This window comes from Crotalus tigris, unplaced genomic scaffold (assembly GCF_016545835.1).
Source record: "Crotalus tigris isolate CLP2741 ecotype Arizona unplaced genomic scaffold, ASM1654583v1 scf7180000017549.6302385, whole genome shotgun sequence".
In the NCBI taxonomy this organism is placed as follows: Eukaryota; Metazoa; Chordata; class Lepidosauria; order Squamata; family Viperidae; genus Crotalus; species Crotalus tigris.
The window spans coordinates 5,221,750-5,237,410 of record NW_024096467.1 but is presented as its reverse complement, the minus strand read 5'-3'; the positions used below and the strand labels follow the sequence as shown (position 1 = coordinate 5,237,410).

The 15,661-nt window shown below is 40.6% G+C and overlaps 1 protein-coding gene across 5 annotated transcripts in view; it reads right to left on the bottom strand.

The window, feature by feature from the left end:
- Positions 1-12,819, bottom strand: part of NLGN1 (neuroligin 1) — a 554,754-nt gene extending 541,935 nt beyond the window's left edge. For 4 of the 5 annotated variants that reach the window (XM_039338296.1, XM_039338317.1, XM_039338327.1 and 1 more), the window contains exon 1: positions 12,331-12,819. The gene's annotated coding sequence lies outside the window, so the exon portion shown is untranslated. Of the gene's footprint in view, positions 1-12,243 lie in introns of all 5 variants that reach the window. The other variant, XM_039338307.1, reaches the window with a different exon arrangement.
- Positions 12,820-15,661: the final 2,842 nt, after the last annotated feature.

Genomic DNA, 15,661 nt, shown 5'->3' with positions numbered 1-15,661 from the left:
CCCTGTGTTCTCTTACTTCCCAAATTCATCTGCAGAAGACCTAAGCCAGTCACCCAACAACTGTTGAAAAATAAACATTTAAACAAAAATAAAGAAGGAAGAAAGAAGGAAAATAACAGGTTCTTTACAAAACCGAGTGCGTTAGAAGTCATTTCTCTCTCACACATACTTTTTAAATATATCCTTTCAAGATGTGAAGGCAGGATTTCTGAATTGTTTTATTTGGATCATTGGCCAAGATGAAGTTTTCAAAAGAAAAAATGTAATCGTGGAGGTGGGCCATAGAGGAGCACCTATAGTAGAATGCGATAATTTCCTCAATCTTGGAAAGCTTGGGAGCAGCAACGTTTCTGTTAAAATTGTATGTCCCACACCTGATTTCCCCAGACAACTTATTAAATACCCTTCTATAATACTGCTTGACAAGTGGTTATCCAAGCGTTATTTAAAGGCTGCTACAAAAGTGGAAGCTGGTGCTTCTAAGCCAAGCTGTCTTCCCCAATAAACTCAGTTTGCTCTTGAAGAATGCCCTGGGGCCAATACTGTTCTTGAACCCTTTGCTGGTTGGTATTAGTGGAAGGGGGGGGAGGCAGAGCCGTTGATGAGCTGAGAAAGTTATGGGGTAGGACATTTCTTTTCTCTAAAAACTGGAACAAAATAGCTTCAGTTCAGAGACAGCACCCACCCGTTTCCAACTGCTGCTTGAAGATTAGCAGCCCGGCACGGCATTAGCTATGAAGTTGGTAATTATGAAAAACAGTGCGGGTTGGGAAAACATGTAGATCAGGGGTTCTCAACCATGGCAACTTTAAGACTTGTGGACTTCAACTTCTGAGGAATTCTGGGAGTTGAAGTCCACAAGTCTTAAAGTTGCCAAGGTTGAGAACCCCTGATGTAGATCTTCAAAGGCAGGTGCAGGGAGCAAAGCTGAGTCACAGAAAAGTCAGCCTAATTTCCTGTCAATACCAGTAATTTCACACTCAGTTGTCAAAGGGGAATTTACTCTTGCTGCCTATACAGAAAATGGGGGGGGAGGGAGGAAGGAAAGGGCTTTCCCTTGATTGGGGAAGTGTTCTCTGGTGATAGGATGCACCCTCGTTTAACATAAAAGAGATGTAGGGGGAAAAAAATACAGCAAAAACCAACTAGAATTTGTAATGCCGTGCATCCCTATGTAAACCTACTAGGAATACTGCATTCGATGGGGTTTACTATGTAGTTAGTGTGATTTAGCCCTGCAACCCTATTTAAAAATGCATTTCACTTATGCTCATAGGTCACTCACTATATATATGCACCGATGAATATGTTTATATATACGTAAGCTGATTTATGCATATACAACTTACCCAGACCATAACATCTCTTTCTCTCTAATTTTTTTTATCTTTTTCCTTTCTTTCCTTTTGCTGCACAATCATTCTTTAAACTGCATCACTCACTTTTCCTTTGAAAAAAAATAGAAATCAATACATTTCTATACATCTCTATAAGGATAAAGGCAAGTATCTTTTACTAACTTTTCCTTGAGCTTGTTTGTTTGTAATGACAAGAGACGGTTACAATTTTAGATTGTTGTATGTATTGCTAGCCGACTGAACATGATACTGTTTACCAGGAAAAAATAAATAAATTGCATTTGTATAGGGTTTTTGTCGTTGTCATTTTAAAAGAGGATTTTTTCCCCTTGTCGCATTTACTAATGAACCCATGACTATTGCTGCCATTTCAGTGACTCAACACATCGTGCTGATCCTCCCTCTTATTCAACATTAAGAGTTTTCTCTTTATCTGTGCTAGAAACCCAATCAATAAAGCATTTAGCAAATTATTCAAATGAAGCTGGACAATTGCAACGAAAACCATGCAGAGTATAAAGAAACATTGTTGGCTAACATAGGGAATTACAGATGGGTAATTATGTAATTATGAAAAACCATTTATTTATATACAATCATTTCATCTCACATACAACTTAGTCAATATTCAAAATTCAACTTATGAAAACAATGTACTGGTAATATGTAATGATAATACTAATACTTCTGCCAATAATTCCATATTTTTTCAGTCCCCCAAGTGTCTTCCACAAACTCCGCCCCCAACTTTTTTACAAGTTTCAGAAGGGCAGGTGCAGGAGAACTTCTTCATCTTAACCAACAAGCTGAAGAGACCACCCACTAAGGGATCTCCTCTCATTGCCTGCTGTAGGAAGGGACCTTCAATAGGTTCTCTCCAGTAACCCTAAAAACTTCCATGTCAAGCTCAGGAAATCAGGAGTTCAGGCAGTTCAGATGATGCTAAGGCATTCTACAAGAATCTGAACTATTAATGGTCAAAGCAAATTGGCAATAGATAAAGATCAATTGAATTCAAGGTGGGTTGGACTTGGATCTCTCATGTGTATGGAGGGAGTCAAGACTGATGATGGGTTTGATCCTCTCTTGGGCTCAGCCTGGTCATCTCTTATATTCTGATTATATGTTGTAATTTAAGAGTTTCATTACTTATACCTTTTGTGGCTTTATTCACATATTGCTTTAAAGCAGGGGTGTCAAACTGCCGCTCCATGGGCCAGACGCATCATCCAGAAGCCAAGCCCACCCCAATGCCGGCAATGGCAAAACCGGTCCGATACGTTGCATGTGACATCGCGAGTTTCACATGTCTGCTTTAAAGCATGGAACAATGTTTACAATATTTGCTTTGGGGTTGGGTACTACGTAAAGAGAGAACCTACCCAGCTAAATCATGATTTAGCACAAAGAAACAATCAGTTGTGTAGCAAAGAGGCAGAGATCTAGGGATTGTCCCCTCATAAGTGTACCATCTGTGTCAACATTTTGACTTTCAGTTCTACTTCTAACTTCTACCTAAAAGTTAACCCCCTTCAGATGTGTATTTGTGGGTCCTTGGTGCTCTCTGAGCTTGATTGTTTTCTTGCTGATGTCTAACACTAGAGAATTTCTGCAAGCCTGACACTTAGGCAAAATAGGCCATCAACAGGCACATAGAGATAAACAACCTCTACATACTATTTAAAAGAGACAATCAAAAAGTTAAAAAGGAAGGAAAAAGATTAAGACATCTCCTCACCAGCAGTCAATAACCAGATAAGCACAGATTAACACCAGGAGTAACACCAGGCCACCAATCAAACAGTAAACAACAGACTAATCAAAGAACTACTAATAACTTTCCTACCAATACTGACAGGGCAAACCACTGAACAGAAATAGAGAGCCAATCCTGCTAGCACTGATATTGCTACCTAGTTAGGTAATAAAATATCTCTAAGAAAACAACCAACCTCAGAGAGCACCAAGGACCCTGAGCTACAAGTATTCTTATCTATTGAGAAGAGTATTTCAACAATTCCTCCAACAATCTAGTCTTACAGAGTCAGCCTATTGCCCCCAACAAACTGGCTCCCCATTTTACCAACCTTGGAAGGATGGAAGGTTGCGTCAACCTTGAGCTGGTCAGGATCAAACTGCTGGCAGTGAGCAGTTAGTCTGCAATACCACATTCTAACCACTGAGCCACCAAGGCACAGATTTGAATGTGGAGTATTGCAGATATTGTCATAACAATATGACTGGGAAATTACATCATTTGCCAATTTAAACACAGCCACACACCAATCCCTCTACTTAATGGTTTATTTTCCTAGGCTTTTTGTTTCGGTTTGTTTTGGTTAATCCCCAGAATTACATATATTCAGCCAAATGTTCAACTCAAGCACATTTAATACAATCATTATCAAATTATTCTTGTCCTTTTTCCCCTAAGGTTATGAAAACCTTTTCAAACTAGATTTGAAGTTTTAAGAATGTGTTGTAAACACCAACATCTCCCCAAAAGTGTTTATTAAGAATTTAGACACTACAATACAACTATTCATTTTTATTACTATTTTTTTAGATTTTTTTTTTCCAAACTGGTAAAATTCCAGTCTAAGTTTTAGGGAAAAACAGATCAAGTTGGAGACTAGGATGGGAGGATATTATGCATGATATTGGATGCTCTGTAAAGCAGCTGACAGGTACCATTTCTTTTGAAAGCGTTTAAAAATGCTGGCATACTTATAGCAATGTCAAACTCCTTTGAGAATACTATTTTATTCCAATATTCCCTGAAACCATAATGTGACGTGTTCTTGGAAACAGTGGAACAAAAGAATTAGTTCCTTTAAAGAATTTCAACCTGCTATAAATGTGTCAGAGATTTTTTTTTCAAGTTGAAAGAGTGAAATAAGTGCCACTTCACCATCAGCTAAAGCAGAAATGTTCAATCTAATGCTTTAGAAATAATAATAAAAAAACCCTTAGGAATGTCTCTCAGAAATCTTCCAAAAATCATTAAATACCAAATGTTAACATGAGAGAAGAGGAAAAGAATTTAATACACAATTGCAAAGTTATAATTGCCTATTTTTAATTGTAAATATAGTTTAAGTTCAGCAAAGACTATGTCGATAAAACATGATCCTGTAGGAGATAAGCCTTAGGAAAAGGTCAAACACGTCATCAGTCTTGAGTCCCTTCACGCCCACAAGAGATTTAGGTCCAGCCCACCTTGAATTCCATTGACCCTTATTTACCACCAATTTGCTTGGACCATTACTAGTTTAGGTTCTTGTAGAGAGCTTAAGCTTGGTATAAACCTTTATATTCATTTGAACTGCCTTGGTTTCCTTTACGGATCCATTCTATTTTGAAATCACCAATGTAAATCAACCATACTCTGTTGTTATTATTGCTGTTTGTATGTTTGTTTTCATTCATACAAGGTTTGTGTGCATGTGAGTATAGGTAAATGATGGAGAAATGGGAAAGCAAACAGATTTTGGCATTCTTAACTTTCAAAAGTACTTAAAGGACATAGGTAGAGCTCAAAGACATTTATGAAAGTAACAACGATGACGGAACTGTTTGCCCTCATTTGTGATGATAGAACTGTTACGGCAGTATGGAGTATGCCAGTCTACCCTTTAAAAATACAATCACTTTCCATGAGATAGGTAGCCATATACATTTTATAAATAATAAAATTAAAAAATAAAACAATACACTGTGAAATAGAACAAGGAACGTTTTAGGTGCACAAGAACTAGTTGTGAATACCTGCGTACCTATGGAGGCCATTCTGTCTAGTCTTCTCCTGTTTAATTTCATGCATGTGGTTAACAGCTGATACTGTTAACATACTGAAGATGTTTTGCTTCTCATCCAAGAAGCTTCTTCAGCTCAGAGCTGAAGAAGCTTCTTGGATGAGAAGCAAAACGTCTTCAAAGAAAAACAAGAAAGTCCAGTTGTCTCGTGAAAAAGCATTATTGGGATAACTATAACCTGGATGACGGAGAATCTCTATAAACATACTGCAAATAGAAAAGTTATTTTATTGTCTTCCAAGATCAGGAAAAGTTATTCTATATACAGTGGTGCGGAATGTGACTTCAACACTTATCATCCTTGGAAGGATAGTAGAGTTTTGTACTTTAATAAAAGATCAGTAGGGGATCTCAGCATGACAGGTTAGAGAGAGAAGAGGAAAACATATACTGGAAGAAGGCAATGACATCTCAGCAACATGATGATGTCAGGCAAACTACTGTCTATGTTCTGGTATTCATCAGAAGTCCAGCTCAGCTCCAGGGAATCTTTACTACAACTGCAGAAATGTGTATCCCTTTCAAAAAAGTCAATTACAGCAATATAACCTTTATGTAATCTAAGAAGGTTATAAAATTGTTTTGGAAAAACGGGAAAACATTTTTCTCAATTGCTATATCTCAGTTGTTGGTAAGCCATTTGTTTTCACAGCAACCTTCAACTTCCATTATGATGTTGTTACAGAAGTTTTGAATAGCATCCTCTGAGATGCTCAAACCTAAAACAATCCTGTAAAAAAAAAAATGAGCTGACAGATCAAAACAACACCCATCATTGGACTGCAGATATTCTCAAATTTAGAGAAACTCTGCTAAGTATTAAAGCTCTTTCCACAAGTCTCTGGCATCTGTTTGATTACAATAAGCCAGCCTGCATTATATATTTTTTTCTGCTTTTACAACCATAAGCAATTTGTAATGCAAGAGAACACACCATTACACATCCAATATTACAGACTTCCATTTTAAACAGAACCTGTAGAGAGTGAGGGGATAGAGGGAATCCTAACTGTAACCTTGTCAGAGAGAGAGAGAGAGAGAGAGAGAGGGAGGGAGGGAGGGAGGGAGGGGGGGAGAGAGAGAGATTTATAAAATTCATTGGCTGCCCATCTTACCACAGGGTAACTTTGGGCGGCTTACAATCATTAAAACATGTCTATGCATATACATTAAAATATAAATAAATTAAAATCAAACATTAAAATCTAAGGATATGTGAGGAGAGTGGGGGAAGCATGGGGGGGGTGGGATCTGCTATTACTCAATCAACCACCTCCACTGTGCTATTCTCCCATTGGGGTCCCAATGTAACCTTCCTTGCCAAGGCCAACAAGGGGTTAGAAAAAAAAACATCATTTCAGCCCAAAATGTCCAAATACGTTCCAGGAGTTCAAACAGCTCCCTACTTCACTGAATTATAAGAAGGAGAAGAAAGCACAACAGACTTGATTTTGTTATTACTGCTTATTTCAATAATAATCATTGTAGCCTTCCTATGGAGTTGATATCTTGGCCCGGTCTACTTAATAGGATTGATTTATTCACTGAGTGAATAAATATTCAGCATGTTTGAGAACATTAGACAAATGTGTATGAAATTATTGTATTGAACCTTGGTATAATTTTACAGTATATATGTTTGCTCATAGATTACCTATGTCTTATTCTCAGATACTTTGAGTACAGAACTGTGACAACATTGCCATTAGAACAAGAAAGCGTATACTACTTCATTGAGATGTGGGATGGGAAATATGAAGCTTCTGGGCTGCAAAAAACCTCTGCATCTGTTTCACACTATTCTCATCCTAATTTCAGATACAATGGTCCAGAAGGAGAGATAAGGAGAGAAGCAACCCTATTTTTTTTAAGTTTTTTATATTTGTATCCTGCTTTTTCATTGGGAGTTGAAGGCAGCACTTTGTGCCATAAACCCAAGCTGATACGTAGTCAAACACTGAGCTGCATTGTTGAACCTGCTGTCAACACTGCTAACATCGGATGTTTTGCATTGACAACAGATGCGAAATATCTGTTCGCTTTTAGAGTTAGATGATGCTGGGGGGGAAGTGAATGAGAGTCTAGCTCAGTGGTTCTCAACCTTTGTGTGACGGCGACCCCGTCATACGGACGCGCCGCGCATGCGCGACGCCGCCCCATGCGCGACGCAACGCGCATGCGCGACACAACGCGCATGCGCAGCACCACCACCATGCACGGGGCGCATGCAGGGGCACCCCCACGTGTGGCGCACATGCACGGCACCCCCATGCGCGGCGGTGCCACATGTGCGGCGGCACCCCCATGCGCGGCGGCACCCCCATGCGCGGCGCACATGCATGGCGGCGCCCCCTGAGGGGGAAAAATGGCAGATCGCGTTGTTTGGTGACCTCCGTAAAATGGTCGTTCGGCCCCAAATGGGGTCACGACCCATAGGTTGAGAACCGCTGGTCTAGCTAGACATAACAACACTAAGCTTAGCATGAGAATCAAGGTTATTGAACCCAGAGCTGATAAAGAATTGGCAGGCTGAAGAACTGGAGAGGAAGCCCATGCTTCAAGCTAATTGGGGAATGTGATTTATGACTGTTAATTGAAGGAGTGAATTGTGCTTTGATACTATGTGCCCAGGGGGGAGGAATTCAGTTTTTGGCTTCGATTATGCAGTGCCGATATTATGCTATTCGAATAAAAGATTCTTTAAGGTAAACAATGCCTCAAAGTTCTTTTGGAGAGTTTCATCTGCCAGAACCATGACACCTGCATCTTCCCAGTTGCACTCAAATATCCTAAACATAACAATGTAAAGCTGGCAACCGTTGATTCCAACTCCATCCATTATGTTGACTGTGTGGTCTAATTTGCTGAGGAAGAATGATACTTTATGGGGAATAGATCTTCCAATCTTTAGACTGGAGCCAATTAACAAGTTAATCAACTATAATAGCCTCAAGAAAAAAAGTATTGGGAGGGGGACTGGTGATACACACAGGGAGTCCTCAACTTATGACAATTGAGCCCCAAATATCCACTGCTAAGTGAGGAAGCTGTTAAGTGAGTTGCATCTCATTTTATGACTCTTTTTTGCCACAATGGTTAAACAAATCACTGCAATTGTTAAGTGCAACATGCGATCATTAAGTGAATCTTTCTTGTCAGAAGCCAATTGGGATCATGATCAATTGGGGTCATGATCACATGACCCTGGCACAGTGTAACTGTCATAAATACATTTCAGTTGTCAAGTGCCCAAATGTTGATCAGGTGACAATGGGGATACTGCAATGGTTGTAAATGCTTGAGCAGGGGGCTGGACTAGAAGACCTCTAAGGTCCCTTCCAGCTCTATTCTATTCTATTCTAAATGTGAATATTAGTCTTAAGTCACTTTTTTCAGTGCCATTATAACTTCAAACAGACACTAAACAAATCACTGTAAGTCAAGAACTGCCTGTATTACTTTCTTGAGTGCAGCCATTCCAGACAAAAATTACAAAAATTGAAATATTAACATAGTCCCAAATACAGAAAATCTGAATCTCCAATTTCCACTTCCACACCCCTATTATAGAAGGACTTATCTAATTTGTTCTTATGGCACTAAAATACCAGACAAATTTCTCTCCCAGGGATACACCTTACAAATAGAAATACATAGGTTCCACACACTATATGAGGATCAGAACTAAAATATGAATTGAAAGAGGGCAAGTTATTCTTAAGGTTCATTGTTTTTTGTAAGGCTAAATTACTCTGACATGAGTCTAACTTCTGCTTGTAAACTTTCCCGCAGAGGAAAGTTTAACATTTGATCTTAATTTTGTTTTCTTTCTCTCAAGATTTAAAATGCAAGAAGTCTTTCTTTCGGATTATAATGGGAATCAGAACTGAATAAATGATGAATATCTGGATCCCAGATTTTGCCACAGGGATGTTCTCTGTCTCTTGACCCAAGTTGCTACAGTGATAACCTCTTGGAGTTGCTGGGCATAGCCAGATAAAATAAATTCAGATAAATAAATGGCCCAGCCAGAGGCATAAAGGGCTTAGATTGCAGTTTACAATCTGTTCATGAATAAATGTTTTCTAGTGAGAATTACGTATTGCTTATTGACAAGAAAAAATGCAAGACAAAGCATCTTGAAAAGAACAGTATTGCTTGAAAAATATTTCTCAAATGTCTCAGGTAAATATTTCATCTTAATATTTTTTTAAAAAAATCTCAAGCACAACAAATATTCTTTTTTTGATATTGCAAACAACCAAAAGGAGTATAAGCATTTGGACAAGAACAGCATTACATTAAAGACAGGGTTCCAAAATCTAAAGCAAGCCAGGTTTTTTTTTATTATTTTTATTTTATTTTAATCTTTTAAAAAGAATGCTAATAGAGCTTGAGGAGTGATTGTGGTAGCTTATAAAGATGAGGTTTCCCAACGTAAGATTTATGGTCATTAAAACCAAGCTGCTTAAATACATAAAGTGTTTTAACTTAATTACTGCCATATGATCTCTTAAAATGATTCAAAATTAGATCGTTGCCCAGATTCCCAGGTAACTTCCAGCTTTCATTAACAGCCAATTAATATTAAGTAATATAACATTAATTAAATAGGCTGAAGATTGGTTTTCTTTCTTTCATGCAAAAGTAAATTTCTAATTCAGTCCAAAGGAAAAGGGAAAAAAACCCCTATATGGCTGTTAATTTCCTTCCTTCTTCCTTCCATTCTTTATCTTCGATATAAACTAATATCTGCTTATAGTTCCCCCCCTCCCCGCTAAAAAGAGTATGAATCTCTGAAATAATAATAAGGAAGGTGAAATTGTCAATAGGTAAAAATGCAGACACATGGCAATATCTTAAAAATAATTTATTTACCAAATTTATTTTCCTGTGCCCCCTTGTAAGGCTTAAACGAGATTATGGTTGCTATAAATTCAATATGCACATTGAATGCAGCTCTGTAATCATGCAGTCCAGTTCTAAACCCAATTTTTTCCTACTCTACACCGTTAAGCATTAAAATTTTAGCAAGAATTACTGTAAATAATGTCAAAAGGTTACAATCTTGCAGCTCAAACCTATGCATGCTTACGAAAGAGTAGATCCACCTCGTTCAAAAGGACTTCCTTCCCCCAAATGAAAATTCTCATGCCATTAGAGCTTTACAGTCAGCCCTAAGATCAAAGGTGATTTTCAGAGTGTTCATTTAAACCTTCTTGATCTGAAGTGGAAAAGCTGAAATCCACATCCCTGCAGATCAGCAACCATGCTGAGCAATTCTGAATGTGTAACTTTGAGGCGGATTTCATAAGTTGGAGGCTGGAAGAGAGCTACAATAATCATTCTTATTCCCAGTATCATAATTTCTGAGCATCTCTTAGATATGAACATTTCCAAGCTGTCATCACGGGAGCCTTTTCAACTTGTAGACAAACCTCTGATGTCATGAAAATCTACCACGACGACCACCACCCCATGCTCCAATTCTACCCCTCCCAAAATCTTGGATGAAATTGCTGATAGTCCCTTTTCTTTTCAACACCTACATCCACCCCACATCTAACTGGGCACCTTAATGATTACTCATGAGTTCCCAACAAAAGCCACAGGCATTTTCCCCATGGCCCTCTTCTTCCACCCCACCCCGTTCCCACAATGGCACAAGTGACATTCCCCTATCTCCTCACCCCCATTCCCTCCTTTCTGAGCCTTCAAACAGCGCCCCTGGCGGACGCATCAAAGAATCACACCCGGCTCTTCTGGAATTGCAAGGGGAATGCTGGAACTCGGAAAAGATTAGCAAGCTACCCTATGCGTTTCCCAGCACTTCGGCCGGCTCCAGGGGTGACCAAGCTTCCCGAAGCTGGGATAAGCCTATGCAGATGAAGGGGCTGGGCTAAATAATTCGAGTCACGGGCCAATGAATAATAATAGCCCCGGGATCATCGGAGACAAGTTGCAACTCTTGGGCCAGGCTCGCTCCTAGAGAATGCCAGCCGCTCACACACACACACACCCCCCCCCGGCACGGTGCAACCCAGGCCTCGTTGTCGCCAAGGGTGCACGGCTGTCTGTGTATTGTGTGCAAGGGAGGTTGATTTCACACGCAGACACCTCCAACCGCCTTGCAAACCCACCGTATACCGGACGCAACGAAAACCGATCCAGCGAGGCTCAAGAGCCTCGGACCTCGTCAGATGTAAGGGCGGGCCTTGGACTACTCGGACCCAGCGCACGCAGCCAGCTGCTGCAGCCCAGACTTATTGGCCGCAAAGTTTCGCTGCAGCCGCAACCCAAGGAGAAGACACAATGACCAGAAAAAGGGAAGGGGGAGAGAGAGACATACACACAGGGAGGTTAGGCTCATTCGGCAAAGGAAGCAACTCAAGCCGTCTCCATCCCCGGCCGCCTTGCAAGAGATCGGGGCGCTTGCAAAGATTTCTCCCGAGCACAAGCCGGCGGGGTGTCAGAAGCGGCAACCCGCCATTAAGGCTGGAGTAAACTCCCGCATCTCGAGGTCAGGGATCTGTTTCACACGCCCAGGCTTTCACGCGCCCCTGAACCGCTGCGCTGGCACAAAAGTAGCCCGGCTGACTTACGACCCCGCAAAGTTGGGGGAGATGGGAGCTCTTTACCCTCCCCACCCACCCATCACCCCGGCCTGAGCCAGCAAGATTTAGCCGTTCGCGGGGACTCACCGTCGGGCAACGAGTTCGGAGTCCCCTCGGTCCGCCTTCGCTCCGCCACCCCCGGCCGAGAGAAGCCAGCGCCAGCCCAGTTTCTAACCCCCTCGCCGCCCTCCTGAAGCATCTTCCTTCCCCCGCTTTGGCCTCTTGACAAAAATCCCCCTTTTCTTTGGAAAAGAGGCAGTAACGGTGCCCCCCCCCGCACCCCACCCCAGCCAAGGTTTCTCCCTGATCTGGCACGACGGTTCCCCCCCCCCTCTAAGCAGAGCATTTTTCTCTTGATAAAGAAAACAAAAACCAGCAACCTGGGAACAAAAAGCCTTTTGGTTAATTTAGAAAAGAGGGAAGGGGGGAGTGGGAGAAACGAGCAGAAGTATTTACCAATTCACAAAGGCTCCCTTTTTCTTTCTTTTTAACGCAAGTCCATCGCTTAAAAGCGCGATTCGTCGGATTCCAAGCGTTACCCACCTTCAGCCAGATGTAGCCGCGAGGCGGTTCTTTAAATGATCCCCCTGGACACTTCCAAACCGTAGCGGATTCATATCATTTTCCCCCCTCTGTCCTCTTTCCAAGACTGCGAAATTAAAGAGGGGGAAACCCCACTATCCCATCCGGAATTCATCAGCATCGAGCTCCTGAACCAAACCGCCGTCGCCACCTCCATTTAAATCCACCATCAGGCAAGACCTAGGAAATGATCGAACGCTACTTCTTTTCGGATGCAACCAGATAATCCGACTAATCCAACAGATTTATCTCGATTTGAAATTGCCCTCTAGGATGGAAGTCCCTCGGCTTGACGTCCAGTTGTGTGATTTCGCACCACACACCGCGACGGAAGAATTTCCTCTCTGTATATGGGGTAGTTTAATCTCGCTCTCTTTCTCTTTTTCTCTCTCCTGGATGCATAGTGCTCGCTAAAAGGAAAAGAGACAGAAAGAATACCCTGAACGTTGCTTTTTCCTCTATTACAGTTTTCAACTCCAAATTGCTGCTGGATGAAAAAATGGTACAAAGGTACCCCTAGTGGCCAAGAGGGGAATAACGAGAGCTTTTAATTCCCCTCCCTTCCTCCCTTGCTTTCTTCTCCTTTCAAGACAAGTCATCTCTTCGGAGCATTTACTGTAAGGAGGCTATTCTGCTTTCTTAATTAGCTCTATATCTAGATACAAAAATAAATCCTGGCACCCTCCAACACGAAGGATGAGAATTTTAGATGTCGTCCTTTGCTACTCAGAGAGCACCAAGGACCCCAAGGTTCAACCCCTGAGCTACAAATATTCTCTTCTATTTTCTACTTATCACAGTTCCCCCCCCCCAAAAAAAATCTCATTTTACAGTTGAAGGCAAGGAGTTCTACTAGATCAGCATCTGAATATAGGTAATGCTCAACTTACAACTTTCATTTAGTGTCTGTACAACGGTGCTGAAAAAAGTGACTTACAACGGGTTCTCATACTGATAACTGTTGCAGCATCCCCATGGACACATGATCAAAATTTGGACTCTTGACAACCGGCGTATATTTATGATGACTGCAGTGTGCTGAGATCATGTGAACGCCATCTGCAACCTTACATGCCCGCTTCCAACAAAAGCAAAGTTAACCAGGGAAACCGGACTAAGGTTCACTGTGTGATTCACTTGACAACCAGGGAAAAAGAGGTCATAAAATCAAGTGTGACTCACTTAACAACTGCCTTGCTTAGCAATGGAAAGTCTGGTCCCAAATGTGGTCTTAGGTCAAGGACTTCCTGTACTCTGTCATCCCTATTTCTATGACTTCTCCCCAGCCTATGATTTGAAGGGTCTATCCAATTATTCTGTATTCTGAAGCATATATATTGTTTTCTCCTATGAACATTCTGTATTCTTCCTCTCCCTTTTTCAGGGGGAGATATACTAATGTGCCAGACCAATCTTTATCATTGCTAGTAAATTTTAGTACCTAGATAATATCCATATGTGCAGGTAGAGTCAGTAAGTACACTCCAACAGAAGAGAATATTTGTAGCTCAGGGCTGAACTGTGGAAACCTTGGTGCTCTCTGAGCTTGGTTGTTTACTTGCAGACGTTTCATTGCCCAACTAAGTAGCATCATCACTGACACTGTTAACACCATGTTGTTGTCAGCATTGATTACCTAGTTGGGTAATGAAACATCTGCAAACAAACAAGCAAACTCAGAGACCACCGAGGACACCACAGGAAATACACTGCCTGTTTTCAGTCAATTAGCACCCTCAAAATATTTACCTGCCCACCCAGAGGGACAAGCCAGCTAAGATCACTGCAACAGCTAGGATGCTCTCAAAATCTGTGGGTCAATAGGTAAAAAAAAAAAAACATTATTGCTTTATCATCAGTAAGTCAAAGTTTGGATCTCTAAACAGACCTAACTGAAATCAGAAGCTTCTAGACTGAGTTTATAGACAGAGCAGGATTTTTCTTGTCATGCTTTTTTTTTTTTAATGTGTTTCCAAAATGAACATGCTTTTCAGCATGGATCCCCTTTTTTTCTGGCACATTTTGCAGTGCTACGGCCCAGCAAGGGGAAAAAAAATGTAGCAGTTCAGACTGCTGAACACATAAAAATGCACAACGGGCCCCATAAGCAAATGTTACAGCCAGAAGCATCCATCAGGGGTCAAAAAGGAGCAAATGAGGGAAACAGCACTATGTGTCATGATGCAAACACCACTCCTTCTGTAAGTAGGTTGTGATTGAGAAGGGAAGAACTTGTGCTGCTTCCTTCATTTTTACAAATACCTCTGATGCTGCAGAAGTCTCTACTTGCAATATATTCTCTTTTTTGTGTTCAATACAATCTCCTTTACAGAAATTATGGGCTCCAGGCATGTGGATCTTTACTGGATGGTTTCTCCAAGCGCAGTTTTATTTTTATCCTGACACGCATCATCTACATTAGCATCCTACCTTGGTTATCTCAATCCCTAAGTCACTATGAAATGATAAGATCAGTCAAGAATTGTATTATTGAAGAGAATCTGCAAAGATAATTGTTCTTAGAATTTAATTAGGTAATATAAATAAAATCACAAAGTAAATTACATATAATCGAAGTACTGAAAGAGATAGGAATTGTGACTAGAGGCTTCTAAATATCAATGTGGGATATGGAATATGGCAGCTCTAGAAAATATTGATGGTGATGAATAGTAAGGTGGAAATAAAGAAAAAAATCCATGAAGTGAGAAACTTTTTCCAACTGCCTAATGAAACTCATTGATGACAAAGAATTGGAGACACAGTAAGCTTCTGGAGAAAACAGCAAAAGCCTGGCTAACTGGCAGCTTTTACATTGGCTAGATTTATAGGTCCAGTGGGCCTTTTTAAGATGCTGGCTAGGGATAACAGCAGAAGCATATTTTAATCAATGTGTGAAATTAATTTGTTTGGTCGGTTTATACAGCTGCCCATCTCACCAATTGCAATTCATGTATGTTGTGTTTTCTTTATTTAAATTCTATATATTCTGGGTTGAATGCAGAAGTTATACTTAGATTAGAAGTATAGACATCAATCAACAGAAATCAACATCCATATAAGCAGAGATTAACTCCAACTTCACTTAACCAACAATCAAAAAGCAAGCAATACCCCGATCAAGAAATACCAATGCAGATAAACAAACTAACAGTTAACAACAGGCTAATCAAGGATTAGAATATCAAGAACACTCTCGCTAACACTGCCAAGACAAGCCACAAGTATACAAAAATAAGAGCAAACCCCACTCCCTTCTAATGCTGATGAAGTTACCTAGTTGGGTAATGAA